The following is a 16,746-nucleotide window of genomic DNA, read 5'->3' as shown; positions in this document are numbered from 1 at the left end:
TGCCTGGGCCGGGAGCTGGCTGCTAAGCTATGCACTGGAGGCCCAAGTTCAAAAATGCTTGCAGGAAAGCTCCAGTTCAATTTTTTTCTCCGTACACAATGACACCGTTGTGTGTCCAGAAGCTGGGAGGAGGCAGCTGGGTTTCTAGAGCTCAGTGGCCAGCATCCTTTTTTTATTCTGTTTTGATTCTCCTCTTTTGAAGACACCCCACAGGACACGTTGGTCTGGAGAGAAAAATGCTAGTCAGTCCCATATCCTAAAGTTTAGAAAACAAGAAACGTATCCTGAGTGGGACTTGCCAGCTCTCATTAGCATGAGGCTTCAGTGAATATGTGAATAATGACTTTCAGTAAAACAAGGAACATGAAACACTCTACACTCACCTGAACATGTGCCCTGCCTCTGATGACCGCTTTAGGTGGGTAAGCGCCTGCAGCGCTGGGTCCTTTTGCTGTGTTAGCTTAATTTTGTAAACTACCCTGTACAGGAATGTGTTGAATAAATGCCCATCTGATTTCAAAAGTCCAGAGGTATTTCTGTGCCTACTGCTTTATAGGATCTAATCAGATGTTTCCTGAAATGGGATCTGACCCTTTCTTTGGGGAAAAATTTCTAAAATGATAAATTATTTCTTCTGCTAAACCTTTGTAGTTTTTATGTGATTTCTCTTCAAATAGATGGACTTTAAGGAATTCACACTATAGGAAATTGGGGGTTAGAGATGAGGGTAGCAGAATACATTGACACATAGGATAATAGTTGACATTCCATGCTGTGCCAGGCACTGGTGTGAGTCTTTACCAATTTAATTCATTTAATCCTTGACGTGACTCTATAAAATAGGTATATTATCTTTGTCACTTTTAAAAATGAGGAAGCCATGGCACAGAAAGGTTAAATCATGAAGCTGATAGGTAACTGAGCCAGGCTCCCAAATACGGTCCTTAGAGCTGGGCGTGAAAGTGAAAGTCGCTCGGTCGTGTCTGACTCTGTGACCCCAGTCCATGGAATTCTCCAGGCCAGAATACTGAAGTAAGTAGCCTTTCCCTTCTCCAAGGGGATCTTCCCAGCCCAGGGATCGAACCCAGGTCTCCCACATTGCAGGCAGATTCTTTACCAACTGAGCCACGAGGGAAGCCCCCTTAGAGCTGGACATTATACTAATTTCCTGTGAGCAGTGTGTTTTCCTCATGTACATGCCTCTTGGTTTCCTGACAGCTATGTTGTGTTTTTGTTCTAGTTACAGGACTAGACTACTCATTGTCTTTATACTCTGGTTCCCCAACATAAGATGAGCAGAAAATCATGGGAGAGTAAATAGGGGTGGAGAGGAAGGGAAGAAGTCATGATATCAAGGCTACACATGCTGTTACACGCACACACATACTCACAAATACACACATACACACTCGCAATAAAGTTTATTTATTTTATCCTCACATCACTCATGTGCTCTCAAACGCTCCCTTCCTGCCAGGTTTTACATAGCATTTCCCTGAGGGCTCAGTCCTTCCCACTCCAGGTCATGGGGAGGGGTGGGAAGGAGATGACTTTCTTTCTAAGGGTCTGCCAGAAGGCCATGTTTGGAGAGACACACTTATAAGATTTGATCAATAAGAATAGCAACTGTGAAAGCCAAACCTCTCTGAGTGAGAGAGTGCCATCACCAGCTCTCTAATCTCAGAAGGAAACCAGCCCTGCCCTTGAGGAACTCAGCACTGAGAAAAGCAAAGCCCAGTTCTATATGTCATCCCCACACCCCAAGACTGTCATCTTGGGACATATTCTGTGGAATGTGGTTGTGTACTCTATAGGTTTTTTTTTTTTAATTTTTATTGGAAGAGAATTGCTTTACAATATTGTGCTGGTTTCTGCCATACATCATCGTGAGTCAGCCACAGGTATATATATGTCTCCTCCCTCTTGAAACACCCCTGATCTCCTTCCCCACCCCACCCCTCTAGGTTGTCACAGAACCCAGGGTTGAGCTCCCTGTGCCACACAGCAGACTCCCACTTGCTATCTGTTTTACACATGGAAATATATATGTTTCTATGCTATTCTCTCTCGTACTCTGAATTTAAAAACAACTTCAACTCTTGCAACCATCCTGTGGGACGATATGCTGTCATTACAACAAATGAGATTGTGTTAATACTGAAAGTTACTCTTGGTGTGTTCTTTAGGTGAAATAAGCTTGCAGGACAATATGCATGGTGTACTCCTCTATTTATGTAACAAAGGGAAAAGCATACACATAATAACGATAATAAAAACGCTTATTATACACAAGGCATTGTTCAAAGTGCTTTACATTTATTAACTTAATCTTCCAACTATTCCTATAAAATGGAGACTAATATTAGCTCAATTTTATATGAAGAAATCAAAGTATGGAGAAGTTAAGTAACTTGCTCAGGGTTGCTCAGCTAAGTGGCAAAGTCAGAATTCAAACCCAGGCATCCAGGCTCCAGAGTGTCTACTGTTAACCAGAACGCAATACTCTAAATGCCTTGGAAACAGAGAACATTTCTAGACAAATACACAGCAAAGTGTTAACAATGGTTAGCAAAAATGTGGAAATCTGGGATTGGATGAGGGACAGGAGGAGAAAATTTATTTTTATGGTACACACAGCTGTACTTTGGGGCATTCTTCTTACATTATCCAATTAGTTACAGTTTAAAAAACCTTTAAGAGCTGCAGACAACCGCTGAATTTGAAGTAGCCTAGTCAAGGGAAAGCGGGCTTCCCTGGTAGCTCAGTGGTGAAGAATCTGCCTGCAATGTAGGAGGGGCATGTTTGATTCCTGGGTCTGGAAGATCCCATAGAGAAAGAAATGGCAACCCATTCCAGTGGTTTGGCCTGGGAAATGTCCTGGACAGAGGAGCCTGGTGGGCTACAGTCCATGGAGTTGCAAAGAGTTGGACACGACTTAACAACTAAACAACAACATTGAGAGAAGAGATTAAGAAGATTCTGTTTTTAGAGGAGAGAATGGGAACTGCATTGGATTTATAAGTAAAAAGGAAAGAGTATGGATGTGACTTAAAGAGAAGGGGGGATGTGAAATACATGGAGAAGTCAAGTTCATAGAGACCGAAAGTGTTGTGGTGGTCACCAGGGGCTGAGGGGAGAGGGAATCAGAAGCTGTTGCTTAGCGGGTGTAGAGTTTCCATCTTACAAGATGAAAAGTTCTGGGATGGGTGATGGCATGGTTGCACAGCAATGTGAATGTATTTAACACGATTGACCTGTGCACTTGAAAACGGTAATGCACTTAAGATGGCAAATTCTATGTTCAGAGTATTTTACTACAGTAAAAAATATTGAAGACGAGAAAAGGGAGAAAGATGACTGAGGAGCCAGTAGAAGCAACAAAGAAGGCAAGGAGCTGAAATCGGTGCATGGAGGTATGATGAGAAACTTGGGCATCTAACCCTGTGGACTTTAATGATCCACACTTTAAATATAAGGTCTCAACAGAGGGGAAAACCTGTCATCTCCATGTACAGAAATGAAATATTTTACACATTTTTAAAGTTAACCGGTAATTGTCCTTTTGGTGGATGGCTGGAGAGTCCCGTGGAGAATTCCAGCACATTACACAGTTGTTTCTACCCTGAGATGGACTGTTCTGGTTTAAAGGAAAGGTTGCTGTTTTAAAGCAGGAGTGGTCTACTCTCTGAAAAATTCGAAAACAGACTGATCCTCTGCTCTGCAGAGCAGTACGGATAAACAGGGCCGCCTGCAATCACGGCAGCCTGAGAGGGAAAGGATCAGGTTTCATCTGCTGGGACACCTTGCTGGCCTGGAGACAAGCCTCTGTGAGGTGGCCCTGTTCCAGCAGATCCCAGCAGCTCCTTTGCCAGGTCTGCTATTAGCTCCTCCATGTTTTCTCTTGAGCTCAAGCCAAGGTCTCTGGAGGAAGGAGCATGCAGTTGCCTTTCATATCAGGCCTTCATGATACACAGTGGACAGGTAGTGCTCAGCCCTGAGTGACTCCCAGGGCCGGGTGTTGGGAGCACTTTTGTGTCTGCAAAAGCTACCCTCTAAAGAACAGGGCTTCCCTGGTGGCTCAGAGGTAATGAACCTGCCTGCCAATGCAGGAGATGTAGGTTCGATCCTGTGCTGGGAAGATCCCCTGGAGAAGGAAATGGCAAGCCACTCCAGTATTCTTGCCTGGAGAATCCCATGGACAGAAGAGCCTAGTGGGCTACAATCCATGGGGTTGCAAAACAGCTGGACATGACTTAGGGACTAAACAACAACAACAACAAAGAACTCTTCAGTCAAAGCCAAAATAGCCATTCTCACTTGAGAACTTGAGATACTGATATTTCTGACAATTTTGGAGTACACATGAGATTTTCTTAGTTTCCTTTTTTTCCCCCTCCCCAAAAAAATGTTTGGGACTGGATTGGATGGATTCCATCTTAGAGTACGACATGTTTTCATCTTGACAAGTAAGAAGAGGTCCCACCTTTCTATCTTCTTCCTATGATCATTGTTTCATCCTCAGATAGCTAGCATAACTTTAATTATAGCTATATTTACTAAGTGAATATGATGTGCCAGAAATCATACTTGAACATTTCTCACAACAAAATGCTGCAATAGAGAGTATTGCATCATTTTACAAGTGGCTGCAACTGATCTTCAGAGAAGTTAGGAGTCTTATTGGGAAGCCACTCAGTTGTGGCAGAGGTGGGATTTGAACCCAGATCTGTTCAACTCCAAAGATGGTAAATTCATATGTTAACCATATACATTATACAATATGCTAGGTTGCCCTTTCAAATGCAAATAGGAACTATGTGTTTCCTTTTTTTAATAGGATAATTACTTGGCAATGTTTGTTTCTGTTGTACAACAATGTGAATTGGCTGTTAGGTATATATATATTCCCTCCCTCTTAAGCTGCCCTCCCCATCCCCATCCCACCCCTCTAGGTCATCACAGAGCGCTGAATAGACATAGAGACCAGACTTGTGCACACAGCAGGGGAAAGGGTGGGATGAACTTAGAGAGTAACACTAACATATATATACCACCACATGTAAAATAGCTAGTTGCTGGGAAGCTGCGGTTATACACAGGAACTATATTTTTAATCAAGTAGCTCCTTAATAAATAAGCGGTCAGAGCTGCAGCATAAATGCAGAGTTGTACCTTGCCTGACACCTCAGATTCTCCTCTGCCTTACTATGTGTGAATGGCGCTTGCACATGGAAACTTTCGAAGCTCTCTTTACTCAGCTACTGAGTACCATGAGGCCCTAGAGGGTTATCCCTGTGTATCCCCGTGCATGCATGCGTGCTCATGCTCAGTTGTGTCTGACTGTGTGTAACCCCCATGGACTAGCCCACTCTGTCCTTGGAATTCTCCAGGCAAGAATACTGAAGTGGGTAGCCATTCCCTTTTCCAGGGGATCTTCCCAACCCAGGGATTGAACTTGGCTCTCCTGCATTGCAGGAAGATTCTTTACAATCTGAGCCAACCAGGGAAGTACATGATCTTAATGATTATTTATGCTACATGAATTCAGGTTCTCAATCTTTATACAAGCTACTGAGTGCCTTTACAAAGGCAACTTGGGAGCACTCTGTTAAAGAGGTGATTTTCTAAAGCAGGTTGACCTTTGTAAGACCAAACTCTACAATGGATGGAATTTTTATTATGTATGGAAATATGTTTTCAAAGATAGCATTTTTATACTTCCTCCACCCCACAACCCATATAAAAATACATAATAGACTTTTAATTACAGAAAAGATGGAGTGAAAGTAAGCAGATTTAGTTTCCTGTCAGAAATGAGTAATAAATCAAACAAAATATATGAAACAACAACATTTGAACACAGGATATCAAGCTGTGAAGACAGTGATCCCTGAGAGAAGGAAAACAAATGAAGTTAGCTCCACAGTTACTCCCAGCTTAATTCTGGGAGAATGTCTAGGTTTCAAAGCAGGGAGGAGAAATCCAGACAGAGCCTGATGATTGAGACAGAGGTGGAGAGTCTAGGGAGGACAAGGTGGCTAGAATCTGCAGAAGACAGCCGGGAGGGAACCGGAGAGAGCTTCACAGAGAGAAGCCCCCGCTCATTGCAACTAGAGAGAAGCCTATGCAAAGCAATGAAGACACAGTGAAGCCAAAACTGTTGTTGTTCAGTAGTTCAGTCTTATCTGACTCTTTGCAAACCCATGGACTGCAGCATGCCAGGCCTCCCTGTCCTTCACCATCTCCCGCAGCTTGCTCAAACTCATGCCCATCGAGTAGGTGATGCCATCCAACCACCTTGTCCTCTGTTGTCCCCTTCTACTGCCCTCAAGCTTCCCCAGCAGCAGGATCTTTTCCGATGAGTCAGCTCTTCACAGCAGGTGGCCAAAGTATTGGCGCTTCAGCTTCAGCATCAGTCCTTCCAAAGAATATTCAGGACTTATTTCCTTTAGGATTGACTGGTTTGATCTCCTTGCAGTCCAAGGGACTCCCAAGAGTCTTTTCCAACACCACAGTTCAAAAGCATCAATCATCTGGCACTCATTTTTCTTTATGGTCTAACTCCCACATCCATACATGACTACTGGAAAAACCATAGCTTTGACTAGACAAACCTTTGTAGGCGAAGTGATGTCTCTGCTCTTTATACACTGTTTAAGTTTGTCTTAGCTTTTCTTCCAAGGAGGAAGCGTCTTTTAATTTCATGGCTGCAGTCACTGTCCAAAGTGTTTTTGGAGCCCAAGAAAATAAAGTCTGTCACTGTTTCCATTGTTTCCCCATCTATTTGTCATGAAGTTATGGCAAAAAGCCAAAAACAAAGTAAATGAAAAAATATTAAAAAACAAAAAAGATAAATACACTGGATGAGATTAACAGATTAGATACCACAGTATAAAAGGGCAATAAACCTGAAGGTCTAGCAATAGAAATGCTGCCAAATGAATCAGGGAGAAAGAAATTTTAAAAAATTTAAGAACATCAGTAAGTTGTACAACTTCAAGCAGCCCAATATACACGTAAATAGAGACTCTGAAGGAGAGAAGAGGGAGAAACAGCAAAAACGTTTAAAAAGTCATGGTTGAAAATTGCCGAACTTGATGAATACTATAATGCCACAGGCCCAAGAAGTTTAATGAACCCCATGCAAAACAATCGTAAATAATTACAGCAAAAAACAAATTGCTCAAAACCAGAGATAAAGATAAAATCTTAAAAGCTACCAGAAAGGGAAAAAAAAGAAGACACGTTACATATTGAGCAACAAAGAATGAAAGAAGATGAATGTCAGGGACAATGAGACACAAGACCACAGAGCCAAATCTTTGAAATGCTACAAGAAAAATTTGTCAACATCTAGCAAAAATGTTTTTAAAAAATAGCTTTTTCAGATAATTCAAAAATAGCTTTTCCAGGCATATAAAAACTGAAGGAATTCATGACCAGCAGACCTCCACAACCAGAAATGTTAAAGGAATTTCTACAGGGAGAAGAATGATACGAGATGGAAATCAAAGGAACAAAGGGTAGTAGAAATGGTAAATATAGATATAAAAAAAAGTCTTTATTGTTAAAAAGTTCTTTAAAATAATTGAGTTTGGAAAGCAAAAATAATAACAAGGTATTGAAAGGTTTATAGCATTTGCAGAAGTAAAATGTATGGCAATAGCACAAAGGCCAGGGAGGGGAAAATGGATATATATTGTCTCTAGGTCTAGTCAAGGCTATGGTTTTTCCAGTGGTCATGTATGGATGTAAGAGTTGGACTGTGAAGAAAAGTGAGTGCTGAAGAATTGATGCTTTTGAACTGTGGTGTTGGAGAAGACCCTTGAGAGTCCCTTGGACTGCAAGGAGATCCAACCAGTCCATTCTGAAGGAGATTGGTCCTGGGATTTCTTTGGAAGGACTGATGCTGAAGCTGAGACTCCAATACTTTGGCCACCTCATGCGAAGAGTTGACTCATTGGAAAAGACTCTGATGCTGGGAGGGATTGGGGGCAGGAGGAAAAGGGGACGACAGAGAATGAGATGGCTGGATGGCATCACCAACTGGATGGACGTGAGTTTGAGTGAACTCTGGGAGTCGGTGATGGACAGGGAGGCCTGGTGTGCTGTGATTCATGGGGTTGCAAAGAGTCGGACACGACTGAGCGACTGAACTGAACTGAATTGAGGTCATTATATGATGTGTTAAATGGTATAATATTATTTGAAGGTAGACTGTATTTTGCAAATCTTTTGTTATAAAATAATAAAACAAAGAGTTATGGCTAATAAGCCAACCAAGGATATTAAATGGAATCATTTAAATTATAATTCTAGTAACAAGACAAGGATGCCCCCTCTCATTATTCCTTTTCCACATTGTACTGGAAAAGTGAAAAGTGAAAGTTGCTCCATCGTGTCTAACTCTTTGGGACCCTATGGACTATAGAATCCATGGAATTTTCCAGGCCAGAATACTGGAGTGGGTAGCCTTTCCCTTCTCCAGGGGATCATCCCAACCAAGGATTCAAATCCAGGTCTCCCACATTGCAGGCAGATTCTTTACCAGCTGAGCCACAAGGGAAGCCCATCCTAGCTAATGCAATAAGACAAAAGGAAATAAAAGGTATTCAGACTGGGAAGGAAGAAATAAAACTCAATTTTTGAAGATAAAATGATAATCTATGTAAAAAATTCCAAAGAATCAACAAAAAGTTCCTGGAATTAAAATATAGTTGTTGCAACGTTGCAAGATACAAAGTCAATATACAAAGCTCAGTTGTTTCTCTATATATTAGTAATAATCTTAATTTTAAAAAGAAAACACAATATTATTTACAGTAGCACCCTAAAAAATTAAATTCTTGAGAATAAATCTAACAAAAATATTTATGTGATTTATGTGAGGAAAACTATAAAGCTCTGGTGAAAGACATAGAAAAAGAGATAAATTAGTGGAAAGATATTTCATGTTGATGGATAGGAAGACTCAATATTGTCAAGATATCAGCTCTTCTGTCTAGAGTTGTAGACTCAAAATGATCCCAATCAAAATCTCATCAAGTTATTTTGTCAACAACCTAAAGTTTACGTGGAAGTGCAAAAGATTCAGAATAGCCAACATGACATTGAAAGAGAAGAACGAAGTTGGAAGACTGATAGTACATGAAATTACTGCATAGCTACAGTAATTGAGACAGCACAGTATTGGCAAAAGAACAGATGAATAGATCAATGGAATGGGATAGAGAGCCAAGAAAAAACCTACATAAATACAGTCAACTGATCTCTGACCAAGGAGCAAAGGCGATACAATGGAGAAAAGACGATCATTTCAACACGTGGTGCCAGAACAACTGGACATCCACGTGCACAAAGTATCGAGCACAGACCATATGGGCTTCACAAAGACTAACTCCAAGCGGATCGTGGACCTCAGTGTAAAACGCAAAACTGAAATTTCCAGAAGATGCCGTAGGGGGAAACCTAGATGACCTTGGGTACGGTGATGAGTTTTTAGATACAGCAGCAAAGGCACAACTATGAAAGAAAGAATCCATAAACTGGGCCTTGTTAAACTGGAAACATTCTGCTCTGCTGGAGACACTGTCAAGAGAATGAGAAGACAAACCAGAGTCTGGGAGAAACTATTTGCAAAAGACGTATCTGGTGAAGGACTGTTAATCAAAGTATACAAAAAAACTCAAAATGCAGCAATAGGAAAATGAAAAATCAGATTAAAAAAGGGCAAAAGACAACTCCCCAAAGAAAATATGCAGGTTTTCAAAAAAGTACATGAAAATATGCTCTATGTCATACATCACTGAGGAAATGAAAACAACAGTGAAGTACTTACTACCACATACAGTAAAATGGCCAGAGTCTAAAACAGTGACAACACCAAGCGCTGATGGTTGGTGGGGATGTGAAACTGTACTCTCTCTAAAAAGACAGTTTGGCAGTTTCTTGTAAAACTAAGCATACTTTTATCATGTGATCTGATATTGTGCTCCTTAGTGTTTACCCAGACAAGTTGGAAAACAGGTGTATGCAAAAACCTGCGTATGGATTTTTACGGCAGCATTGTTCATATTGCCAAAGCTTGGAAGCAGCCAAGATGACTTTTAGTAGGAGACCGGACAAATAAACTGTGGCACACCCAGACAACGGAATATTACTTGGCACTAAAAATAAATGAGCTATCAAACCATGAAAAGAAGGAACGTGAAAGGCATATTACTAAGTGGAAGCAGCCAATCTGAAGAGACCGCATACTGCATAGTCACATTCTGGAAAAGGCAAAACTGTGGAGACGGTAAAAAGTCAGTGGCTGGCCGAGGCTGGCAGATGGGATTAACAGATGGAACAGTAAGGACTTCTAGAGCAGTGCAACTATTTTGTATAGTATTATAATAGTAGATATATATTGTTATACATTTGTTAAAACCCACTGAATGGACAACACCAAGAGGGAAAAGTGAAGTATGAACTTTTGGTGATAATTGTGTGTCAATGTAGGTTCTTCAGCTGTAACAAACTGTAACAAAAAAGCCCCACACTGTGGTTGTTGATAGTGGTGGAGGCTGTGTGTACTGTGGGACAGGGGATATTTGTGAACTTTGTACTTTGCTCTGTTCTTTCTACGAACGTAATACTGCACCTCATGCGAAGAGTTGACTCCTTGGAAAAGACTCTGATGCTGGGAGGGATTGGGGGCAGGAGGAGAAGGGGGCGACAGAGGATGAGATGGCTGGATGGCATCACCGACTCGATGGACGCGAGTCTGAGTGAACTCCGGGAGTTGGTGATGGACAGGGAGGCCTGGCGTGCTGCGATTCATGGGGTCGCAAAGAGTCAGACACGACTGAGCGACTGAACTGAACTGAACTGAAAAAAGTAGTTTATTTTAAAAAAATCTTCTTAAATAATAGTCCAGAAGAAGACACAGAAAGAGGAAACAAGGAATGAAGAACAATGGAACAAACAGAAAACATATAACAAGAGGGCAGATTTAAATCTAACCATGTCAATAATTACATTAAATGTTAATTAAAAGGCACAGATTATCAGTTTATATACAAAAGTAAGAATGAACTACATATTGCCTCCAAAGAAATCCACTTTAAATATAAAGACAAAAATAGAATAAAATTAACAAGATGGAAAATAATACAACATGGAAACACTAATCAAAGGAAATCTGGATAGACTCTATTAATATCAAACAAAGATTTCAGAGCAAAGAATATAACTAGGGGTAAAGAGAGGTATCTCATAGTGATAAAAGTGTCAATTCATCAAGAGGACACAGTAATCCTAAACATATAAGCAGTTAATAATAGAGCTTTAAAATACTTAAAACTGATAGAACTGAGAGAGGAAACAGGCAAATCCACAATTATAGCTGGAATTTTAACACCCCTCACTCAATAATTATTAGAACAAATAGAAAGTCAGCAAGTATACAGAAAAGCTGAATAACAACCATTAATTAAGCCTAATTTGGCATTTATAGAACTATCCATGCAATAACAGTAGAATATATACTCTTTCCAAGTACACATAGAATATTTACCACAAAAACATAAAACAAATCCCGAAAAAACTGAAAAGGGCTTAAATCCTACAAACTTTTCCCTGACCACATGGAATTAAGTTAGAAAGAAATGATAGAAAGATATTAGGAAAATCCCCAAACATTTAGATATTAACACAGTTCTAAATAATTTGTAAGTCACAGAAGAAATCAAAAGGTAAATTAAAAGGTATATTGAAATGAACAATAAAAATATAATATCAAAATTTGTAGACACAGCTAAAGCAGTGTTTAAAAAGAAATTTATAAAACTAAACATCTCTATTACAAAAAAGAAAGGTCTCAAATCAATGAGACCTTAAGAAACCAGAAAAAGATGAGTAAATTAAACCCAAAGCAAGCAGAAGAAAGAAAATAATAAAGATAACAGCAGAAAGCAACGAAAGAGAAAACAAAAATAATAGAGACAATCAAACAAAAGCTGACTCTTTAAACATATCAATAAAATTGACAAACCTCTAGTTTGACTAATCAAGAAAAAAAGAGAAAACAAAATTACCGAAGTGGGGACACATCACCACAGGTTCCACACACATTAAAAGTATTTGTTCTTGTTGCTCAGTTGCTAAGTCGTATCCAACTCTTTGCAACTCCATGGACTGCAGCATGCCAGGTTTCCCTGCCCTTCACTCTCTCTTGTAGTTGCTCTAATTCATGTCCATTGAGTCTGTGATGCTATCTAACCATCTCTTCCTCTGCCTCCCCTTTCTTTTACCTTCAGTTTTTCCCAGCATCAGAGTCTTTTCCAATGAGCTGGTTCTTTGCATCAGGTGGCCAAAGTATTGGAGCTTCAGCTTCAGCATCAGTCCTTCCAATAAATATCCATGGTTGAATTCCTTTAGGATTGACTGGTTTGATCTGTGAATATTATTTACAATCTTACTGATAAATTCAACAATTTAAGTAAAATTGTTTAAAATTTTTAAAAGACAAAGCTAAATAAATTTAAATTCTAGTTAAACAATCTTCCTATAAAGAAAACTCTGGAGCCAGATGACTTCATGAGCAAATCTTATCAAATATTTGATGATGAAATATCATCAAATAGTTGATGATGAAATATCATCAAATAGTTGATGATGAAATATCATCAACTTAACCAAAGCTCTTTCAGCAAAAGGAAGAGAACATTTCCCAAATGAGTCTATGAAACTGGAGCTGTTTTGATACTGAAATCAGATTTTCCCAACAAGAAAACTATATACTGATACCCTTCATGAAATTAATGCAAAAATTCTTAAAATTTTAGTAAATTGAATCTAACAATACTTGAAAAGAATAACATATATGATGTCCAATGGGATTTATCCTAGAGCCCAATCTATAATTCAAAACTAAATTTTTAATTCCTATATTAACAGACTAAGAAATAAAAAGAAATCATGTCAATAGATGCATAAAAAATATTTGACAAAGGTCTAATATCACTGACATAAATTCTTATTAAAATAGGGACAGAAGGGAACGTCCTTAATCTGATTAAGCACCTATGAGAAACCTACAACAAATATCACATTGGAAGGCTAAGGTCTTTCTCCTAAGATCAGAAAAAAGGCAAAATGGCCACCGCCATTATTTCTGTCCAACATTGTAAGGGACATCCTAGCCAGCAGAATAAGGCAAGGAAAGAAATAGCAGATATTCTGTTTGGAAAATGAGTAAATTTTCTTTATTATGACATGATTGTCTATGTAGAAAATCTTATGTAAGTTCAATATGCAAAAATTAATTGTACTTCTTTACTCTGGTAATGAACAATTAGAAAACTGAATTTAAAAACAATACCATTTGTCACAGTAATAGCAACGAACAATACTTAAGGATAAAACTAACAAAAAATATGCAAAATCTGAATACTGAAAGCCAGATCATTGCTGAAAGAAATTAAAGAAGGCCTAAGAAAATGGATACATTGTCTTCAGATACTGTATTTTAAGGTTCTGTGTTGTTGAGATGGAAGTTCTCTCTCCCAAACTGATCTCTCAGATTTAACACAATCTCAATCAAATTCCCAGAGACTTATTTGCAGAAATTGAAAAACTAATTTTAAAATGTGTATGAAAATCCAAAAGACCTAGACTACTCAAAACAACTTTAAAAGAGAAGAACTACGTTGGAATACTAACAACACTTAATTTCAAGACTGATTATAAAACACAACAATTAAGATGATATCATATTGGTATAAAAATAGATAAATAGATTGATGGAGCTGAATATAGAGCCCAGAAGTAGACCCACACATAATGGTCAATTGGTTTTCAAGAAAGATGCCAAGACAACTGAGCGGGAAAAGGACCATCTTTTCAGCAAACAGTGCTGGAACAATTGGATAGCCATATGCAATAAATGGGGCTTCCCTGGTGGTTCAGACAGTAAAGAATCTGCCTGCCAATGCAGGAGGCACAGGTTTGATCCCTGGATTGGGAAGATCCCCTGGAGAAGGAAATGGCAGCCCACTCCAGTATTCTTGCCTGGAAAATCCAATGGACAGAGGAGCCTGGCGGGCTACTATGGTCCATGGGGTCACAAAAGAATTGGACTTGATTTAGCAACTAAACAACAATAACAAATGCAATAAGTAACCCTCAACCCTTACTTAACATCTTATACAAAAACCAGCCTGAAATGGATCATAGACTTGAATATGAGGCTGAAACTATAAAATTTGTAGGAGAAAACACAGAGGAAAGTCTTAGTAGCCTTGGACTTGGCAAAGATTTCTTAAATATGATGCAAAAAGCACAAAAGACACAACCAAAACTAAGGAAACTGGGTATAAAAATAAATCATCAAAATTAAATCTTTTGTTCTTCCAAAGGCACTCTTTTTTTTTTTTTTTAAAGCAGAAGGGTTAGCTAAAGACTGGAGAAAATATATGTAGAATATATATCTGACAAAGGATTTGTAATTAAAATAAAGAACTCTAACAACTCTATAAGAAGATTAGAAACCGAATTAAAAATAGGCAAAAGATTTAACAGTCACTTCACTGAAAAAAAATAGACAAATGTTAAATAAGTATACGAAAAGATGCTCAATCTCGTTAGTCACTGTGTGCTTAGTGGGTCAGTTGTGTCGGACTCTGCGACCCCGTGTAACCTGCCAGGCTCCTCATGGGGATTCTCCAGGCAAGAACACCAGTGGGTTGCCGTGACTTTAGTTTGACTTATACGAGAGATGAAGTGAAGTGAAGTGAAGTGAAGTGAAGTCGCTCAGTTGAGTCGGACTCTTTGTGACCCCGTGGACTGTAGGGGGGGATCTTCCCAACCCAGGGATCTAACCCGGGTCTCCAGCATTGTAGACAAACTCTTTATCAGTTGAGCCACCAGGAAAGTCCTCATTGGTCATTAGGGATAGACAAATTAAAACAGTGGTATACTACTGTGTAACCACTACAATGGTCAAATTAAATCAACTGGCCAGTCCAAGCCCTGGCAAAAATTACTGGCATTCATTACAGGTGGGAGTGTAAAATGGTAAAAAAATAAAATGCTTTGGAAGTTTCTAAGGAAGCTAAATCTACATCTACTGTATGATTCATTTATTCCATAATCATATTTTTACCCAAGGAGATATGTGTCCACATAAAAACTTGTGTGTGAATGTTTATGGCACTTTTATTTGTAAAAGTCCCAAACTGGGAACAATCCCGATGTCCATCAACAGGCGATGCGTAAGCAAATAGTGATAGATCTATATAGCAGCATCCTACACAGCAATGGCAATGAACGAACCATTGATTCTCATAAGAACTGATAAATCTCGAAGTAATTATGTGAAAAAGTCAGTGAAAAGGAGTGCACACTTACTGTATGACCCCATTTATATAATTTTCTACAAAGTACAAACTATAGTAACAAAGAGCAGATACTCAGTAGTTACTGACTGGAGGAGGGATTATCAAGGGGCATGAGAAAACTTCTGGGAGCAATGCATATGCTATCTTGATTATGGTGATGGTTTCACATATGTAAAAACATCAAATTTTGTACGTTACGTATGTGAAGTTTGTAGCATGTTAATTATCTCTCAGTAAGGGTGTAAAACCAAAGAATTCATTTTCGATTGCCACCCATTGCACACTGGAACATAACTGAAACAAAATTACTCTTGTTATGTGCAGTATAATCTGATACACACATTTCATTCCATTCCATTTAATCGAAAATATACTCTGATCAGATCAACTGTAAACTGATTTCGTACTTCTACAGGGGATTGGGATCTGCAGTTTGAAAAACACTGCTTTAAAATATGTTTGAAAAATGGATGGCATGAGTCCCAAACAGTATCTCACACTGACAAGTTCCTCTGAGTCCGTTTCTATGTCTTTACCTCTGACTTTCATCTCCCCTTCTGTTAACATGGTTGAGAAACTATAAAACTTTATAAAGTAAAAGTCCCAATCTTGCGTTGGAAACTGAGACTCTCATCCTTTTGCCGCCATCTACCCACTGTCTTGTTCTGGAGACTGCTGATCTTATGATCTCATAATGAAAATTCTTCTGTGATGACTCCAGGCGAGAGGAACACTATAGGGGGTTTTTGAGGAAACGTGAGATGGCAGCTACCGACCACACAGTTACTGTGGCTGCCAGGGCTTTCGGGCTTTATGAACATGGGTTGCAGCTGCTGTTATCATTTCCCTCATCAAAGTAAGTAAGTGGGCTCCAGTAGTGAACCTATTCTTTGTGATGACTTAGTTTTTGGCAGAATTTACTTTTAGTAGTTATTTTTGCATAAAGAAGGCCACGTGAAAAGTGGTTCTTTGTTTTCTAGCTTCCACCATGTTAACAGTGATAGCTATCTGTGCACGACAGGGTTCAGCAAAGAAGAGAAAACACCAGGGGAGGGAAGCAAAGAACGACAAATGTTGAAAGAAATCTAGGCTTGAAGTTCTGCTATGAAGGATGTTTCCATATGCAACTTTATCTTCATGTGCCTGGCAGTCTCTGTTCAATTAGGCATCATCTGTGTCACAGGAATTGGTATAATGTGCAAATTCAGTCCATTTCATGTCTATGAAGATTTTATTTCATTGTTTTTTAATTTTTATTGGAGTAGAGTCAATTTACAGAGGTGTGTTGGTTTCAGGTGTACCATTAAGTTATACATTAAGTTCGACTCTTTTTTAAATTAGATTTTTTCCCCCATATTGGCCATTA

This window comes from Capra hircus, chromosome 3, assembly GCF_001704415.2.
Source record: "Capra hircus breed San Clemente chromosome 3, ASM170441v1, whole genome shotgun sequence".
NCBI lineage: Eukaryota > Metazoa > Chordata > Mammalia > Artiodactyla > Bovidae > Capra > Capra hircus.
Note: the sequence above shows the minus strand (reverse complement) of the source record.